We start from the raw sequence: 7,865 nt of genomic DNA, 5'->3' as shown, positions 1-7,865 counted from the left end.
AATTTATTAAACTACTTTCTCCAAAGACAGAGTATACCTAGCACTCCATAACAAACACTCAGCACTTACTGTGTGTAAGGCATTACTCACAGCAACCTTTAACATTAGGTAACTATTAGTTTCCCCATTTGAAGACTAGGCATCAGGGCACGGAGAGGTTAGTAAGTCTTGGGGCCAGCACTCAAACCTATATGTGTGGCTCATGTGTCCAAAGTTTGAGCTGTTAACTTATGCTATGCTGCTTTTCAACAAGTGAAGTTATTTTGGCTACATTTCTAGTTTTCAAAAGATCCTGGAGTTGATTAAAAAAATAATTCCCTAAAACTTTCCAGATCATGAAAGCATGTAATGGGGGAAAAAGACAACTCTGAATTTAAACAAACCAACCAGCTGAGCCAGTCAAGCTCTTGAGTATGAGTAGAACCAGCTGAAGAAAATGTGGCCCAATCAGACCCTTTATCAAGTCTTGGAAATAAATGCCCTTGGCAAACAAACACAATCAGAACAAAAATTTCCAGTACCAATTTCCCGTACCACTGAAAGGAAAAATGTTGACAGGGACTATGGAAATGTGATGACTAGTAATTATTCAGTTGAAGGGGAATATAAACTGGGACTTACATAGAATTTGGATGCCAAACAAAACTATTACAATGAAATTCTAGGAGGCCAAATGTAAACCAAAACTGTCCAGGCTACAGCGTTTCCCCACTATTGTATATACAAAGGTGAAACTGAATCGCCAAGGAGGACAAAGCAAATAATGTCATCAGCTATTTCTCAGAGTGAAATCCTAATAAAAATGAAACTGAGTTTGTTAAAACTCAATTGTCTGAAGCAGATGCATTTCCTCTTGTTAGAGAATTTAAATAGATTCTTCCTTACTCAAAATACAGAGCGTAAAAATATCCACTGGCCAAATATGAATGCATCTTAGACTTCTCTGAAGACCTTTATTTGAGAAATACAATGCAAAAAATACTTAAACAACAGGGAATTTACAAGGATGCAGTTATATTTTATAGAGAATTCAGTTTCCCATGAGTTAAATTGCTTTCCAAATCATTGTTTGACTAAGCGGTTGTGTTCTAAGAAACTTGAAAGTAAAGTGTAGGTAATGGTTAAGTAAAGATGAATAAAATAAATGAATAGAAAACCAGTATTGGAAATGATAACATAAATCAATACCAAAGATTTTCTTTTACCAAATTGTTTAAACTAAGACACACCTTTTTCACTTATACCAGTACTGCTTTTTAAAAATCCTTGCATCATTTAGGAAGAAAAACACCACCATAATATATTAAAAGACAACCCATTCTGGCTGGAAGGTAAAATTACAACTTTAATTTGTATTTAAAAACATTTGATGATCAAAAGGTACAAACTTCCAATTATTAATAAGTCCAGGGGATGTAATGTATAGCATGACTATAGTTAACAATAATGTGCTGTATGTTTGAAAGTGGCTGAGAGTAAGTGTTAAACATTTTCATCACTAGAAAAAAATATTTGTATCTATGTGTGGTGATGGATGTAAAAATAAACTTATTGTGGTAATCATTTCACAGTATACACATATATCAAATCATTATGTTGTACGATTGAAGCTAATACAATGTTATATATCAATTATACCTCAAATAAAATTTTTTTCCTAAAAATTGGAACTTCAAAGGACTAAAATTTTTTGAAATGTATATTATATTTATATACATACTATGAAATGTATTTAAATCTATAAAATTAAGTCATTATGCTTTATTAGTTTTTATAACTTGGATTGGCCCAGGAGCCCTCACTTGGTCAATGTGGCAGAGTGTGGGAGCCTTCCTACCAGAAGGATGAGTTCCACCCTGTGATGGTGAATTTTATGTGTCGGCTTGGCTGGGTCAAGGTGCCAGATATTTGGTCAAACACTCTTCCAGATATTTCTGTGAAGGTGTTTTTTGTTTTTATGTTTTATTTTTAATTGAAACATAGTTGATTTACAATATTATATTAGTTTCAGGAGCACAACATAGTGATTCAATATTTGTATAGATTATACTCCATTTAAAGTTAGTATAAAATAATTGGCTATATTCCCTGTGCTGTACATTACATTCTTGTACCTTACTTATTTCACATATTTATAGTAATTTGTACCTCTTAATTCCCTTCCCTTGTCTTCTTCCTACATCTACCCCACTCTCCACTGGTAACCACCCTAGTATGTTCTCTGTATCTGTGAGTCGGTTTCTGTTTTCTTATATTCATTTGTTTACTTTTTAGATTCCACATGTAAGTGAAAACATATCGTATGTCTTCTCTGTTTGACTTATTTCACTGAGCGTAATACTCTCCAGGTCCAATAATATATATACCACATCTTCTTTATCCATTCATCTGTTGATGGCCACTTAGGTTGCTTCCATATCTTGGCTATTGCAAATAATGAGGCTATGAGCACTGGTGTGCATATATCTTTTCAAATAGGTGGTTTCATTTTCTTCAGATATATACCCAGGAGTGGAATTGCTGGATTGCATGACAGTTCTATTTTTAATTTTTTGAGGAACCTCCATACTGTTTTCCACAGTGGCTGCACCAATTTACATTCCCACCAATTGTGCACAAGGGTTCCCTTTCTCCACATCCCCACCAACACTTATCATTTGTTGTCTTTTTGACAATAGCCATTCTGCCAGGTGTGAGGTGATATTTTATTGTGGCTTTGACTTTCTTTTCCCTGATGATTAGTGATGTTGAACATTTTTTCATGTGCCTATTGGCCATCTGGATCTTCTTTGGAGAAATGCCTATTCAGGTCTTCTGCCTAATTTTTTTTTTTTTTTTTTTGCAGTACACGGGCCTCTCACTGTTGTGGCCTCTCCCACTGCGGAGCACAGGCTCCAGACGCGCAGGCTCAGCAGCCATGGCTCACGGGCCCAGCCGCTCCGCGGCATGTGGGATCCTCCTGGACCGGGGCATGAACCCGTGTCCCCTGCATCAGCAGGCAGGCTCTTAACCACTGCGCCACCAGGGAAGCCCTGTTAAGGATTTTTGCATCTATGTTCATCAGGGATATTCGTCTGTAATTTTTTTTTTTTTTTGATAGTGTCTTTGGTTTTGGTATCAGGGTAATGGTGGCCTCATAGAATGAATTTGAAAGTGTTTCCTCCTCTTCAGTTTTTTGGAATGGTTTGAGAAGGATAGGTATTAACTTTCTTCATGTGTTTGGTAGAATTCCCCTGTGAGGCCATCCAGTCCTGGAACTTTGTTTATTGGGAGTTTTTTGATTACTGATTCAATTTCAATACTAGTCATCAGTCTGTTCAGATTACATAGTTCTTCCTGATTCAGTCTTGGGAGACCACTTTTTTTCCTAGGAATTTATCCGTTTCTTCTAGGTTGTCCAATTTGTTGGCATATAAATGTTCAGAGTATTCTCTTATTATTGTTTGTATTTCTGTGAGATCCGTTGTTATTTCTCCTTTTTCAATTCTGATTTTACTGACTTGGACCCTCTTTTTTTCTTGATGAGTTTGGATAAAGCCTTATCAATTTTATTCATCTTTTCAAGAAACCAGCTCTTTGTTTCATTGGTCTTTTGTTTTGCTTTCTTTTGTTTTTTGGGGGCTTTTTTTGGGGGGGAGTTGCTATTTTGTTTCCACTCTGATCTTTATTATTTTGCTGACTTTGGGCTTGGTTTGTTCTTCTTCTTCTAGTTCTTCTAGATGGTAGATTCAGTTGTTTATTTGAGAATGTTTCTTTTTCTTTGTTAGGCCTGTATCTCTATAAACTTATCTCTTAGAACTGCTTTTGCTGTGTCCCATACATTTTGGAAAGTTGTGCTTTTATTTTAATGTGTATCAAGGTATTTTCTGATTTCTCCTTTGATTTCTTCATTGATCTATTGGTTTTTTTGTAGCATGTTCTTAGTCTCCTTATATTTGTGTTTTATCCATTTTTCTTCCTGTAATTGATTTCTAGTTTCATACTGTTGTGATCTTAAAGATGCTTGATACAATTTTTATCTTCTTAAATTTGTTGAGACTTGCTTTGTGGCCTACCATGTTATCTATCCTGGAGAATGTTCCATGTGCACTTCAAAATTATGTGTATTCTGCTATTTTTAGATGGAATGCCCTGTATATATCTATTAAATCAACTGGTCTTATGTGTCATTTAAAATTTCAGAGACTGAAACTACCCCACCTCACCCCTACCAAGCAAGAGGAGATTCTGCCAGCAGACTGCCTTTGGACTCAAGCTGCAACTCTTCTCTTGGTCTCTAGCCTGAATCCCTATCTTGGAGATTTTGAGTTTACCAAGGCTATACAACTGCTTGAGTTAAATCTGTTGTTTTTAATCTGGATCTGGTTAAACAGGTATGTCTAGTGTATGAAAGCTCATTGAGCTGGGCTCTATAAAGAGTCACTTCTCTATATGTTCATTAAACTTCATTAAAAAGTTAACAAAAATGGCTTCAAACCTGGGAAATGTGTCCCTATACAAATTATAAAAGCAGAACTGAAGCTAATTGTTATATAAACCAGTTGTAACTATAAAAGTGAGAACATTGGGAGCAACCACTTTATAATCACCAAAGACATAGGTTAGGACTTCAGGTTGCATAGAAATTTTGCATTATGTTCATAAGGGATATTAGTATGTAACTTTCCTGAAGTGTCTTTTCAGATTTTGTTTTTAGGGTAGTGCTGAAATCATAGAATAAGTTGGGAAGTATTTTTTCTTTTCAGTTTTCTCAAAGACTTTGTTTAGGGTTGGTAACATTTCTTCCTTCAATGTTTGGGAGAATTCCTTTCATGGGAAGGTTTCTAACTATAAACTCAATATTTTAATAGATATTGGGCTATTCCAGTTATCAACTCCTTGAGTGAGGGTTGGTAGACATTCAATTATTTTTTTCCTTTTCATCTAAGTTAAATTTATTGGCATAATGTTGTTCATAACATTCCTTTATTATTTTTTTGTATCCTTTAATATCCTTTAAGTATGTGTAGGATATGTAGTGATGTTGCCTTTCTCATTTCTGATATTGGTAATTTATGTCTTTGTTTTTTCTGACCCGTCAGACTGATCAGATTTGCTAGAGCTTTATCAGTTTTATTGATCTTCATAAAGAACCAGGTTTTGATTTCATTAATTTTCTCTATTATTCTTTCTGGATTTTACTGATTTTGGCTTTGATCATTTCCTTTCTTCTTAATTTGAAGTTTTTGTTTGTTTATTTGCTTGTTTTTTGGGGTTTTTTTGGTGGTGTGTGTGGTTTTTTTTTTTTTTTTGGCTGTGTTGGGTCTTTGTTGCTGTGCAAGGGCTTTCTTTAGTCACGGCAAGTAGGGGCTACTCTTTGTTGCAGTGTGCGGGCTTCTCACTGCGGTGGCTTTTCTTGTTGTGGAGCACAGGCTCTAGATGTGTGGGCTTCAGTAGTTGTAGCACGTGGGCTTAGTAGTTATGGCTCACTGGCTCCAGAGCACAGGCTCAGTAGTTGTGGCGCATGGGTTTAGTTGCTCCGTGGCATGTGGGATCTTCCTGGACCAGGGATCAAACCAGTGTCCCCTGCATTGGCAGGCAGATTCTTAACCACTGTGCCTCCAGGGAAGTCCTTAATTTGAGTTTAACTTACTTTTCTTAATGTAGAATTTGAAGTTATTAATTTGTTCCTTTTTTCTTTTCAAATATGGCCGTTGCTGCTATAATTTCCCCCTAAGTATTGCTTTAGCTGTATCCCACATTTTCATTCAGTTTAAAGTATTTTCTGTTTTATAAAACATTTCTTCTTTGAATTCTGGGCTATTTTGAAGTATTTTTTCAGATATCTTTCTATTATTGATTCTAATTTAACTCCATCATGGCTACACAACATATTTTGTATAACATGAATCCTTCCTAATTTAATAAAACTTGTTTTTTGCCCTGAATATGATTTATTTTTGGTAAATGCTTAATGTGCAGTTAAAAAAATGTGTATTTTGTTGTTTCTGGGTGGAATAGTCTCAATTTGGTTGATAGTGTTATTCAAGTGTTAATTGATTTGCTAGTCAAATCAATATATTGTTATTGATTTTCTGTCTACCTGTTCTATAAATTATTGAGTGGTGTGTTGAAAACTCCATCTATAATTGTGGGTTTGTCTATTTTTCTTCACAGACTTATCAGTTTTTCTTCATGTAATTTGCAGCTCTGTTATTAGGCATGAAACCATTTAGAATTCTATGTCCTTTGAATGAACTGAGTCCTTTATCATTTATTAAATGGACCTCTTTATCCTTGATAATATCCTTTGCTCTAAAATCTACACTAATATTTGTGATTAATGCTCGCATAGTATATCTTTTCCCACCCTTTAGCTTTGGCCTATTTGTGTTTTTATATTTAAAGTAGGTTTCTTCTAAGCAGCATATATTTGGGTCTTGCTCTTTTTTAAAATCCAATTTTTTAATTGGAGTACTTTAATCATTAATAATTAATGTGATTATAGGTATAGTTGAGTGCAAATCTACCATCTTATTATTCATTTTCTATTTTTCCATACGTTCTTTGTTCCCCTTTATTGTTTTTTCTGACTTCTTTTGGATTAAGTATTTTTTATTATTTCATTTTCTCTCTTTTACTGGCTTAGTTATTATTCTTTGCTGTGTGTGAGCGTGTGTGTGTGTGTGTGTGTGTGTGTGTGTGTAGGGTTGCTTTAGGTTCAAAGTATACATGTTTAACTTATCGCAATTTGCCTAAATGATATACCACTGCATGCATAATATAAGAACTTCACAACAGAGAGAGGCCGGATTCCACGTGTCTGTGGACTCGGCTAGGGTTGGGATGTTGCAGGCAGCGGGATGTCCTGGTCCAGCCTTCTCTGTGGCCTCAGCACACTCCTAAATCATAGCCTAGCCCTGGCCTCACTGCCTTGGGCCACGCGTCCCATGGCCACCCTGAACCAGATGCACCGCTGGGGGCCTCCGAAGTATCCGCCTGCGAAAGTGGGCCCCTCGGCTGGCCGGCAGCAGCTGAAGGGCGCGGTCCTGAGCACGTTCATCTGCAAGCCTAAGAAGCCCAACTCGGCCAACCGCAAATGCAGCCACGTGCGTCTCAGCACCGGTCGGTCGGAAGGATGTCTGCTTCATTCCCGGAGAGGTCCACAGCCTACAGGAGCACGACGTCGTGCTCGTGCAGGGCAGCTGCAGGCAGGACCTGCCCGGCGTCAAGTTCACCGATGTGCGCAGCAAGTACGACTGTGGCCACGTGCAGAAGAAGTGATCCCCTCCCCACCTCCCCCCGGATACGGCGGGTGGGTGTTCATGGCAGAACAACCACCTTCCCCACGGGGTTCCTGTGGTGTCCTTGGGAAGCTACTCCAGCTCTAGAAGTAGCTGGCCCTGGTTCAAAGCCTGGCCACCTCTTCCATCAGGACCACCCTTAACCCATAGTGGCCCTGGGTGTGAATCAGAAAAAAGGCGCCCCTCCCCCAACACCCTTGATTTCCATGCTGATGCCAGGGACCTCTTCTGCTGTACTGCCATCTACTGGGAAGGGGTTACAATATACACACAGACACTGCCCCGCCCCCATCCCACCCAGGTTGTGACCAGAACCCCCTTGCGTGGTATTCGCCCTCTGTGTGGTCTTGGCCACTGACATCTCTTCTGACCTCAGTTTCCTCCTGCAGAAAAAAAGAGCTCCACTCGCAGTATCCCCTTTATTGGATTTGGTGAAGATTAAACTAGATAAAAAAAAAAAAAAAAAAAAAAAGAACTTCACAGTAGTATACTTCCATATCTCCCTTCCTGGCCTTTGTGACACTGTTATCATATATTTCACTTCTACATATGTTACAGACCATATACTGCTATTATTTTTTC

At 37.6% G+C, this 7,865-nt stretch overlaps 1 pseudogene; it reads left to right on the top strand.

The window, feature by feature from the left end:
• The first annotated feature begins 6,842 nt into the window (after positions 1-6,842).
• Positions 6,843-7,263, top strand: LOC103088544 (28S ribosomal protein S12, mitochondrial pseudogene; annotated as a pseudogene).
• Positions 7,264-7,865: the final 602 nt, after the last annotated feature.

Source organism: Lipotes vexillifer, unplaced genomic scaffold (genome assembly GCF_000442215.2).
Source record: "Lipotes vexillifer unplaced genomic scaffold, Lipotes_vexillifer_v1.1 scaffold46, whole genome shotgun sequence".
NCBI lineage: Eukaryota > Metazoa > Chordata > Mammalia > Artiodactyla > Lipotidae > Lipotes > Lipotes vexillifer.
Note: the sequence above shows the minus strand (reverse complement) of the source record. Positions and strands in the feature narration are given on the sequence as shown.